Below are 10,088 nucleotides of genomic sequence, written 5' to 3'. Positions count from 1 at the left end.
ACCCCTGCTGCCAGCAGTGTAGCCCCCGGACAGCACACCCAACACACCCTGTGCCAGTTGCAGGCAGTGTAACCCCAATACCCCCCCCAACCACCCCCTCCACAGGCAGTGTAGCACCTGATAGTGCCCACAACCTGACCCAGCCACAGGTGTTGCTGCACAAGACAGCGCATCAAAATCGCCACCCCCACCCCACCACAGGTAGCGCAGCTCCTGATAGCGCACCCTGAGTAAGGGCAGTGCGGCACCCGACAACACTCCTAAACCACCCCCCACTGCCAGCGTTGTAGCTCCAAATAACTACCCAAACCACTCCCTGCCCCGGGCAGTGCAGCAGAAAATAGCGCCCCTAACCCATCCCCCACCACCAGCAGTACACGTTAGTGCACACAACCTGCCTCCCCCGCACCACCCCCACCCCCACGGGCAGTGTAGCCCCGGATAGCCAGCCAAAACCGCCCCCCTCCACCGCCAGCAATGCAACCTCGGAGAGTGCCCCCAACCAGCCCCCTGACGCAGGCAGTGCAGCTTCGGGCAGTGAGCCCCAATAGGACACCCAACCCCGGCCCCCACAGGCGGGCAGTACATCCCCAGATAACTCACCTACACCAGGGCATTTCTACCACTCTGGCCGAGCTGCAGTGTCCCAAGTCACCACCAACCACAGGGAGGCGAGCCCCAGTGGCTCAGGCTCCAGCCTCCAGCATACGTCGGTGCCGCTCCCTTCTACTCGTCTTCCTGCCCGGCAGGAGAAGCTCCCACTACTGGCCGCCCTCCTACCGCTCTGTCGACACCACCAACTGCAGTGAGCCAGTGTCCGGGGCTCCAGCCAGAAACAGGTAGCAGCCATGCCGGACACCAAACGCCCACACTGAAGAGCCTGAAATGACCTGACGCCACCTCCGCATGCTTTACGTACTGAGGTTACGCACATGTGGTTCCCAGACTACGTGTTCTCATTGGATGAGAGAAAAACCTCTAGGCCTACTCTGATTGGACTTTATTTTCATGCTGTGATTGGTTGTCTTAAGACTGACTCTCATCCAATCAGAACATGATAATAAAGTCCAATCCAAGTAACCCTGGAGGGTTTTTCTCATCCAATCAGAACATGCAGTCAGGAATCCTCCTGTATATAACCGCGGTATACGACTGCGGCTGAAGGGAAGTCAGGCTCTTCCAGGTTCCCGTATTTTCCTGTGGAGCTGCTCAGTGCCCGGCTTAGAGGACCAGGAATGGGTAATCACCAGCCATATGCTGGAGGCTGGAGCCGCTACACGGTGCCTCGCCTCGCTGCGATTGGTGGTAACCGCGACCGAGACGGCAGTGCGGTGGAAGCGGTAAGAGGAGGAAAATAGTTTTTGGATAGATGGAGGGGGTAAAGAGGGTGGTTAGTGCCAAAGGGAAAAGAGGATAGCGAGCAGGAGAGCACGTTGCAAAAAGGCGGTGGGGAAAAAATAGTGGGAAAAAAAGTTTTTGGGTAGATGGAGGGAGAAAAACGGGGTGGGGAGCGGGAGGGAGGGAAGGTTTTGCAGAAAGATGGTGGGTAAAATGTTTATGGGTAGATGGAGGAGGAAAGGAGGGTGGCAAGGGGAGGAGGAAAGAGAGGGTAGGGGGGGAGAAACAGGGTTGAGCAGTAGAGAGAGAAGGTTTTGTGAAAAGACAGTGGGGAGAAAAGGTTTTGGGTAGATAGAGGGGGAAAAGAGGGTAACAGGTTTGGGAAGGGAAAAGGGTAGCCAGCGGGAGGAAGACAAGGTTTTGCAAAAAGATAGTGGGCAGGAAAGAAAGACGGTGGAGAAAGAAAAGACAGTGGGTAAAATGTGTTTGGGTAGATGGTGGGGGGAAAGAGGATAACGAGGAGGAGGAAAGAGGGTGACGAGAGGGAGCAGGGAAAGAGAGTTGGGAAAATAGTCTGGGGTAGATGGAAGGCAAAAAAGAGAGTGGCAAGCAGGATAGGGCAAAGAAGAGGACGAGTGGGAAGGGGGGAAGACTGTGAAAAGACCGTAGGGAATATTCTGGGGGGTAGATGGAGGGGGAAAAGAGGGAGGTGAGCAGGAGTGGGGAGAAGGCTTTGCGAAAAGACTATGGTGAAATGTTTTTGGGTAGAGAAGGGAAAGAGGGTGGCAAGGAGGAGCGGGGGAAAAGACGATGAGGAAAACAGTTTTCGGGTAGATGAAGGGCGAAAAAGTGGTGAGCAGCAGGAGTGGGGAGAAGGGTTTGGGAAAAGACGGGAGAAAATGTTTTTGCTTAGATGAAGGAGCAAAAGAGGGTGATGAGAGTGGGATGGGGAAAAAGAAGGTGGCCAGGGAGAAAGGGAAAAGACGGTGGGAAAAAACAGTGGGGAAAGTGGGTAAGTGGATGAGGAAAAGGGTGGTGAGTGAGAGAGTAGAGAAGGCTTTGCGAAATGACGGTGGGGAAAAATGGTGGGGAAAAAGTTTTGGGGTAGATGGAGGAAGAAAACAGGTGGCGAGTGGGAGGAGGCCAAAGGCGGTTGGGAAAAGAAGGTGGGAAAATAATGGTGGGAGACAAAGATTTGGGGTAATTTTTTTTTAATCCAATTATTTGTATTTTTGCTTTTGAGTAGTTATTTATATATTTTGTGTATTAACCCCTTGGCTGATGCATAGTTTGCAAATACTTTCTTCCATTCTCTGGGTTGTTTCTTCGTTCTACTGATTTCTTCCTGTGCTTTGCAGAAGCTTTTAAGTTTTATGTAATTACATCTTTGCTTTTGTTGCTTGTGCTTTTGACAAGTTTAATGTAATTACATCTTTGCTTTTGTTGCTTGTGCTTTTGATGTCTATTTGAAAATTCCTTGTCCTAACCAGTTTCATGAAGGATTTATCCTATGTTTTCTTCTCTAGTAGTTTTATAGTTTCAGGTCCTACATTTAAATCTTTATTTTGAGTAGATTTTTGTATATGGTAAGATAACGGCCTAGATGTATTCCTGTACATGTGGGTGTTGAGTTATCCTAGCAGTTTATTGAAGAGATTGTCCTTCCCGAATGTGTGTTCTTGGTGCCTTTGTTAAAAATGAGTACACCATAAATGCGTGAATTTATTTCTGATTTCTCTATTCTGTTTCACTTGTCTATGTCTGTCATTCCTTCGTTTCTCTGTTTCCCCCCCGCCCCTTTTTTTGATAGTATTATGCTGTTTTGGTATTACCATGCTTACTACAGATTTGTAGTATGTTTTGAAGTCAGGTGTGATGCCTCCAGCTTTTCTTTTTATTCCAGATTCTTTTGTCTATCTGAGGCATTTTGCGTTTCCATGTGAATTTTAGGATTTTTTTGTCTATTTCTACGAAGAATGTCTTTTGTAATTTCACATGGATTGCATTGACTCTGTAGATCACATTGGGTAATGTAGACATTTTAACAATATTCTTCTAGTGCATGGACATGGGATATCTTTCCATTTACTTGTGTCTGCTTTAATAGCTTTCATCTGTGTTTTATAGTTTTCATTGTGGGATCTTTTGTCTTTTTGGTTAAGTTTATCCCTAGATATAATTTTTTTGGTAATGAAATAGCTTTCTTGATTTCTTTCTTAGATATTTCACTATTGTTGCATGGGTGTGCTACTCATTTTTATATGTTGATATAGTGTCTTGCAACTTGACTAAATTATTTCTAGTAGGTGATTTTGTGGAATCTTTAGGGTTCTCTCTTTCTCTATGTATATATATATGATCATGTCACCTGCAAACAGAGACAGTTTGACTTCCTTTTTTCCAATTTGGATGCCTTTTATTGCATTCTCTTGTCTAATTGCGCTACCTAGGACTTCCAGTACTATGATGAATAAAAGTGGTGTATAAGTAGCCACACTCGTTCCAGGCCTTAGAGGAAGAGTTTTAACCTTTCCCCGTTGATTATGATGTTAGCTGTGGGTTTATCATATATGGCCTTTATTGCGCTGAGATATGTTCCTTCTGTACTCATGTTGTTCAGTTTTTGCCATGAAGGAATGTTGATTTTTATTTTTTTCAGCATCTACTGAAATGATTATATGGTTTTTGTTCCTGATTCGCTGAATGTGATGTCGTACATTTATTTATTTGTGTTTTATTGAATCATCCTCATATTCCTGGGATGAATCCCACTTGATCATGGCAGATCATCTTTTTATTGTGTTGTCAAGTGCAATTTTCAAGTATTTTGCTGAGGATTTTTTTGCATCTGTGTTTATCAGGGATATTTAAAATGCCCATGGCTTTCTTTTTGTGTTGTTTCCTGGTCTGGTTTTTGTACCAGGGTCATGCTGTCCTCATAGAACAAGTTTCGAAGACTTCCTTTCTCTTCATTTTTTGGGGAATATTTTGAGTAAAATTGGTATTAGCTCTTTTAAAAATGTTTGGTAGAATTCAGCAGTAAAACCATGGTTCTTGTGTTTTTGACAGAAGACTTTTTATTACTGCTTTAATTACATTACTCATTATTGATCTGTTCCGGTTTTTTGTTTATCATTCTATCTTGGGAATTTGTTATGTGTCCAGAAATTTATCACTTCTCCTAGATTTTCCAACTTGTTTTTATATAGGTGTTTTTAGTAATCTCTTACAATCCTTCATATTTCTGTGTTATCACTTGTAATGTCTCATTTTTCATCTATGATTTTGTTTTCTTTTTCTTTTCCTTAGTCTAGTTAAAGCTTGTCAGTTTTGATTTTTTCTAAAAAATCCAGCTCTTTGTTCCATTGACTTTTTGTATTTTTTGTTTCTATTTTTAAAATTTCTTCTCTAATCTTTATGATATTTTTGTACTAATTTTAGCATTTTATTTTTCTCATTTTTCTCATTACTTCAGGTGTACTGTCAGGTTGGCTATTTGAGATCTTTCTACTTCTCTGATGTAGGTGTTTATAGCTATGCCCTTTTCCTCTTACAACTGCTTTTGCTGCATCCCACAGGATTTGTTATGTTGTGTTTCTATTATTTTTTCAATAAATTTTTAATTTTCTTTTTTTTCATTTATGTATTGGCTGTTCATGAGCATGTATTTTAATTTCCATATATTTGTACAGTTTTTCTTCCTGTTATTGATTTCTAGTACTATTCCACTGTGGTCAGAAAAGATACTTGATATGATTTCAGGTTTTGTTTTGTTTTGTTTTTTTGAGACAGAGCCTTGCTCTGTCGCCCAGGCTGGAGTGCAGTGGCGCGATCTTGGCTCACTGCAAGCTCCACCTCCCGGGTTCACGGCATTCTACTACCTCAGCCTCCCCAGCAGCTAGGACTACAGGCGCACGCCGCCACACCCAGCTAATTTTTGTATTTTTAGTAGAGACGGGATTTCACTGTGTTAGCCAGGATGATCTCTGTGAACTCTGTCTCCTGACCTTGTGATCCGCCCCCGCTGGCCTCTCAAAGTGCTGGGATTACAGGCATGAGCCACCGCGCCCGGCCATGATTTCAGTTTTTAAAAATGTGTTGTGACTTGTTTTTTGGCCTAACGCATAGTCTGTTGTGGAGAATAATCCATATGCTATTCAGTGGAATGTGCATTGTGCAGTTTCGGAATGGAAAGCTGTGTAAATGTTAGGTCTATTGGGTATAGAGTACAGTTTAACTGATGATGTTTTGTTGTCTGGATAATCTGTCCATTGATGATAGTGGGGTGTTGATTATAGCGAAGCATTGAGGCATTCTGTTACTGTATTGCAGTCTATCCTTTAAGGTCTGTTAATATTTGCTACTGTATTTAGTTGCTTGAGTGCTGGTTGCATATGCACTTGTAATTGTTATGCTGCTGTTTACTTCGTTCTCATTATATAATTATCTTCATATTTTTCTTTTTTGACTGAAAGTCTATATAATCTAAGTAGAGCTACTCCTGCTTTTTTTGTTTCCACTGGTATGGGATATCATTTATCATGTCTTCACTTTCAGTCTATGTATGTCTATAGGTGAACTGAGTTTCTTGTAGGCAGTATATAATTGGGTCTTGTCTTTTAATCCATTCAGCCACTCTGTCTTAATTGGACAATGTTATTCATTTATATTCAAGGTTATTATTAACGGTTAAAAACATAATACTGCCATTTTTTACTTGTTTTCTGGTTGTTTTGCTACTCTCTCTCTTTCTTATTTTGTTCTTTCTCCCTTCCTTCCTCTTTCTCTTCTCTCTGATCTCTCTCTTTCTTTCTTTTCTTTCCTCCTTCCCTTCCTTCCTGTCTTTATTTGTAGTGAGGTAATTTTTTCTGGTAGTGTGTTTTAATTGCTTGCTTTTCATTTTTAGGGTGTCTATTATTGATTTTTGTTTTCCGGTTACCATGAGGCTAAACAACATAATTATAACAAGTTATTTTAAACTGAAGAAAACTTAACTTTGATTTGTCCCAGCTACTCCGGAGGCTCAGGTGGGAGGATTGCTTGACCCTGGGAGGCCAAGGTTACAGTGAGTTGAGATCACACCACTGCGAATATAAATAAATAAACAAACAAACAATAGCTTATAATGAATTCTGATTGTAAATTTTGAGATGATGATTGATAAAGTATAAAGAAGAAAGTGAAAATCATTCATAATCTCATTACTCAACTACTCCTAATGTTTTGGTACATATGCTTCCTAATTCATAACTCTCTCTCTCTCTGTCTCTCTCTCTCTCTCACACACACACACACACACACACACACACACACACACACGTACACATAAAATAGATATATTTTACACACAGATTCAATTTTATTGTAACATTTTAAGAAAAACAGCTTTGTAATTTTTTATTTAAAAATATTGGCCGGGCGCGGTGGCTCATGTCTGTAATCCTAGCACGATGGGAGGCCAAGGCGGGCAGATCACGAGGTCAGGAGATCGAGACCATCCTGGCTAACACAGTGAAACCCGGTCTCTACTAAAAATACAAAAAAAAAAAAAAAAAAAAATTAGCCGGGCGTGGTGGCAGGTGCCTGTAGTCCCAGCTACTTGGGAGGCTGAGGTAGGAGAATGGCGTGAACCCGGGAGGTGGAGCTTGCAGTGAGCCGAGATGGCGCCACTGCACTCCAGCCTGGGTGACAGAGTGAGACTCCGTCTCAAAAAAAAAAAAAAAAAAACTCAAAACTGACATGGCAGTGGTGAGTGTGGGATCCTGGGCATCCCTGGGAGAATTGGGGCTCCCCCAAGAGCTCCTGGGAGCACCGCTGGGAGGGGCCTTCAAGGTTAGGGTGGCCGGGTAGGGGCTGGGCCTGACCTGAGACCCTGCCCACCAGGCCTCTTCCAGGCCAGGTTTGCTGTGCTGGGTGGGAACGTGGGAGAAGTCACTCTCTGTCTGCGGCCCCCATCGGTGTCTCTGCCACCCGGCCCAGAGGGGGCAGGGACTCTGGGGAGGACAAGGTTGTGGGGATGGGGATTATACCCAGGATCGGCCAACATTGTCTGCACAAGGGTGGAGGCTGAGAGAGAGGCCTCGGGAATCTGGCTGTGAGGACGGGCCTGGGGTGGGAAAGCCCCCTACATGGGGAACCCTCGGGTTCCGGGCTGCTGACCGTGCCCATCCTGCTCCAGCCCACTCCCCCACTGCCCCCGGTGCCACCGACCAAACAGCAGTACCTATGCCAGCTGTTCCTGGATGCCATCCTGGCCAACATCCGCTCACCCTCTTCAACCATTCCCTGTACTGCACAATCATTCCAACCATGACTGCCATCCACAGCCCACCCATCACGTACATCCAGCTGTGCTGGGCTTCGGGGAGGGTGGCTGCCTGGCCCTGGGCCATGTGTGCCCAGTGTGGTCACCATGGTGCCTCCCCAAGGCCCCAGTGGTATGCACCCGGAAGCACAGGCTTGAGGACGATGAGCAGCAGAGCATCCCCAACGTGCTCCAGGGCTTGGTGGCCAGGCTGGAGCCCAAGGGCATGATAAACCTGTACCCTTCTCACTGCAGCAACAATGGCACCGTCCGCCTGATCTGCAAGCTGGGCGAGTGTCCAGGGGGGTGCAGGAAAGCAACCCCCGACCGCAGCACCAGGTCTCTGCTGTCCAAGCCGGAGGGCACAGTGCCCAGACCGCATCCTGTGTTCACGTGCCGGCAGGCTGTCTGCTCTGTCTTCACATACACTGGGCCCAGGACAGACTGGCCATGCCTCTGCCCCCACCCCTGGAGCCCACACACCCTCACCTCCCCAACACAGATGCGGCTCTGCTTGCCTGGGGCCTTAGGGAGGTGGCAGGCAGGACCTCTGGGCACCCATCTGTGCAGGTCACTCTGGCTTCAGGTTTGGAAATCCGAGAGTCAGAGAGACATCCAGGCTTTGCCTCAAGCCTCATCAGAACCTCCCGGGGTGTGAAGAGTCCTGTTCGGGAGCAGGGCTGTGAGGCAGGGCAGGCCAGGGCTTGTCTGGGTCACAGGTACAGCCTTGTGTGTTGCAAATGACAAGGACCTCCCAAGTGTGCCACCATGTGCCCACCCACTACCCTACCCAGAGTCCACTGTGGATGGACCGGCAGTGGCTATACAGTGGGCAGACCCAGAGGAGCTGTCTGGGGGCCCAGGGCAGGCAGGGGTCATTCTGGAACACCAGGCTTCCAGTGCTGCAGGGACAGCCTCTGTGCACTCCAGCCCCTCCCAGCTCAGGCCCCTCCCTCCCCTCTTCTGACTCCCCCTTCGCGGGCAGGCATGGGTTTTCCAGTGGTCACCTGAGAGATAGGGGTCTCTGCTCTTCTTCTGTGTCCCTTTGCCCCTTCATCTTGTGTCAGGTCAGTTGTCCAGGGTGGCTGTGTTCAGTGGCTGAGGGGTGAGAAAGCCTACGGCTCAAGGACAGACCCCACTTCTCCCAGAGGCCACTAGGGAGCTCAGTGGGGCTGACAGGTCCTACCAGTAGCTTGGGCACACAAGACCCCATCTGGGTGATGTGGCTCCAAAGAGAGTCATGTTGACAGGGGTCAGTGTCCCTGAGCCCAGAGCTGGCACACAGCAGAGACAGGGCTGGGTCCCCAAGGTCATCAGAGGCAAAGCCTTGGGCTCCAAATCCCGTTCAGATTCAATTCTTCACTGACGAGGCTCTGGGAGGAGAGCCCGATGGCCAGGCAGGCAGCGTGCAGGGCTCCTCCTGGTGCTTCAGCCAGTCCTGGGTCTGCCACTTCCCAGAGCACTGTCGGGTGTGCAGGGCATGGGTGCAGCGCCGGCTGCCTCAGGCTCATGCCCACTGTTCTGTTGCAGGCACCAACTCCTTCCTCAGGTCAGTGCACCGCTGCGTGACTTCCAAGTGGCCGCAGCTCCCAGACAAGCACTCGGTTACCACCTTGCTCAACACCTGTGCCCGGAGCATCCACAAGGCCTGCCTCTCAGCTGCCTAGCCAGGACTGCAGGGATGGCCCGCAGCCTCATCGGGGCCAAGGACGCATGCCTCCTGTCAGACACTTCTAGCTGTTGGTGTCCATGGAGAGCCTGGAGTTAGGTTAGCTTTCCTTCTTTTCTCTCCTGCCTTGGGGATCTGCCAAATGAAATCCCGCACTTGTACAGACTGATAAGGGCGCAGTGGAGCGGGCTGCCTGCAGGGCGTTGGCCGTCTTCTTGGAGAAGGCACTCCATGTGACTTCCTCCACAAAGCCAGACACGGTCCCCAGCCACGATCCTTGGGCTGCTCTCACCACGGCCTGTCCAGGGTCCGGGTGCGTCACAGCAGCATGAGGGTGTGCTCAGGGTGTTGTTAGAGCGTCTTGTGTGTGCTTGACACACCCCTGCTGCTTTCTATAGGAGAACACAGAGGACATAGGAAACCCTTCAAACACACATGGGATTCTCTGCTCACAGTTTTGGGTTCAGGCTGCGCTGCTTTGGGCAAGTGGGGCACCCCCTAGGGAAGCCCCTGAGTCCAGGGCACAGGCTGCCTCTTTTAATACTTGTTTTTTTCTCATACTAAGGATCTATACTGTAGACTTTATAAACACTGTACCCTTAAGCTACACCAAATTTATAAAAAATATTTTTTCTTCGATAATTAACTTTTCTGTAACTTTTAAAATTTATGAACTTTTAAATTTTTTAACTTTTTGACTCTTGTAATAACAGCTTAAAACACATTGTATAGCTAGCTGTATAAAAATATTTTTCTTCATAGCCTGTAAGTTTTTTT

This window comes from Pan troglodytes, chromosome 15 (genome assembly GCF_028858775.2).
Source record: "Pan troglodytes isolate AG18354 chromosome 15, NHGRI_mPanTro3-v2.0_pri, whole genome shotgun sequence".
Lineage (NCBI taxonomy): Eukaryota > Metazoa > Chordata > Mammalia > Primates > Hominidae > Pan > Pan troglodytes.
This window is presented reverse-complemented; position numbering follows the sequence as displayed.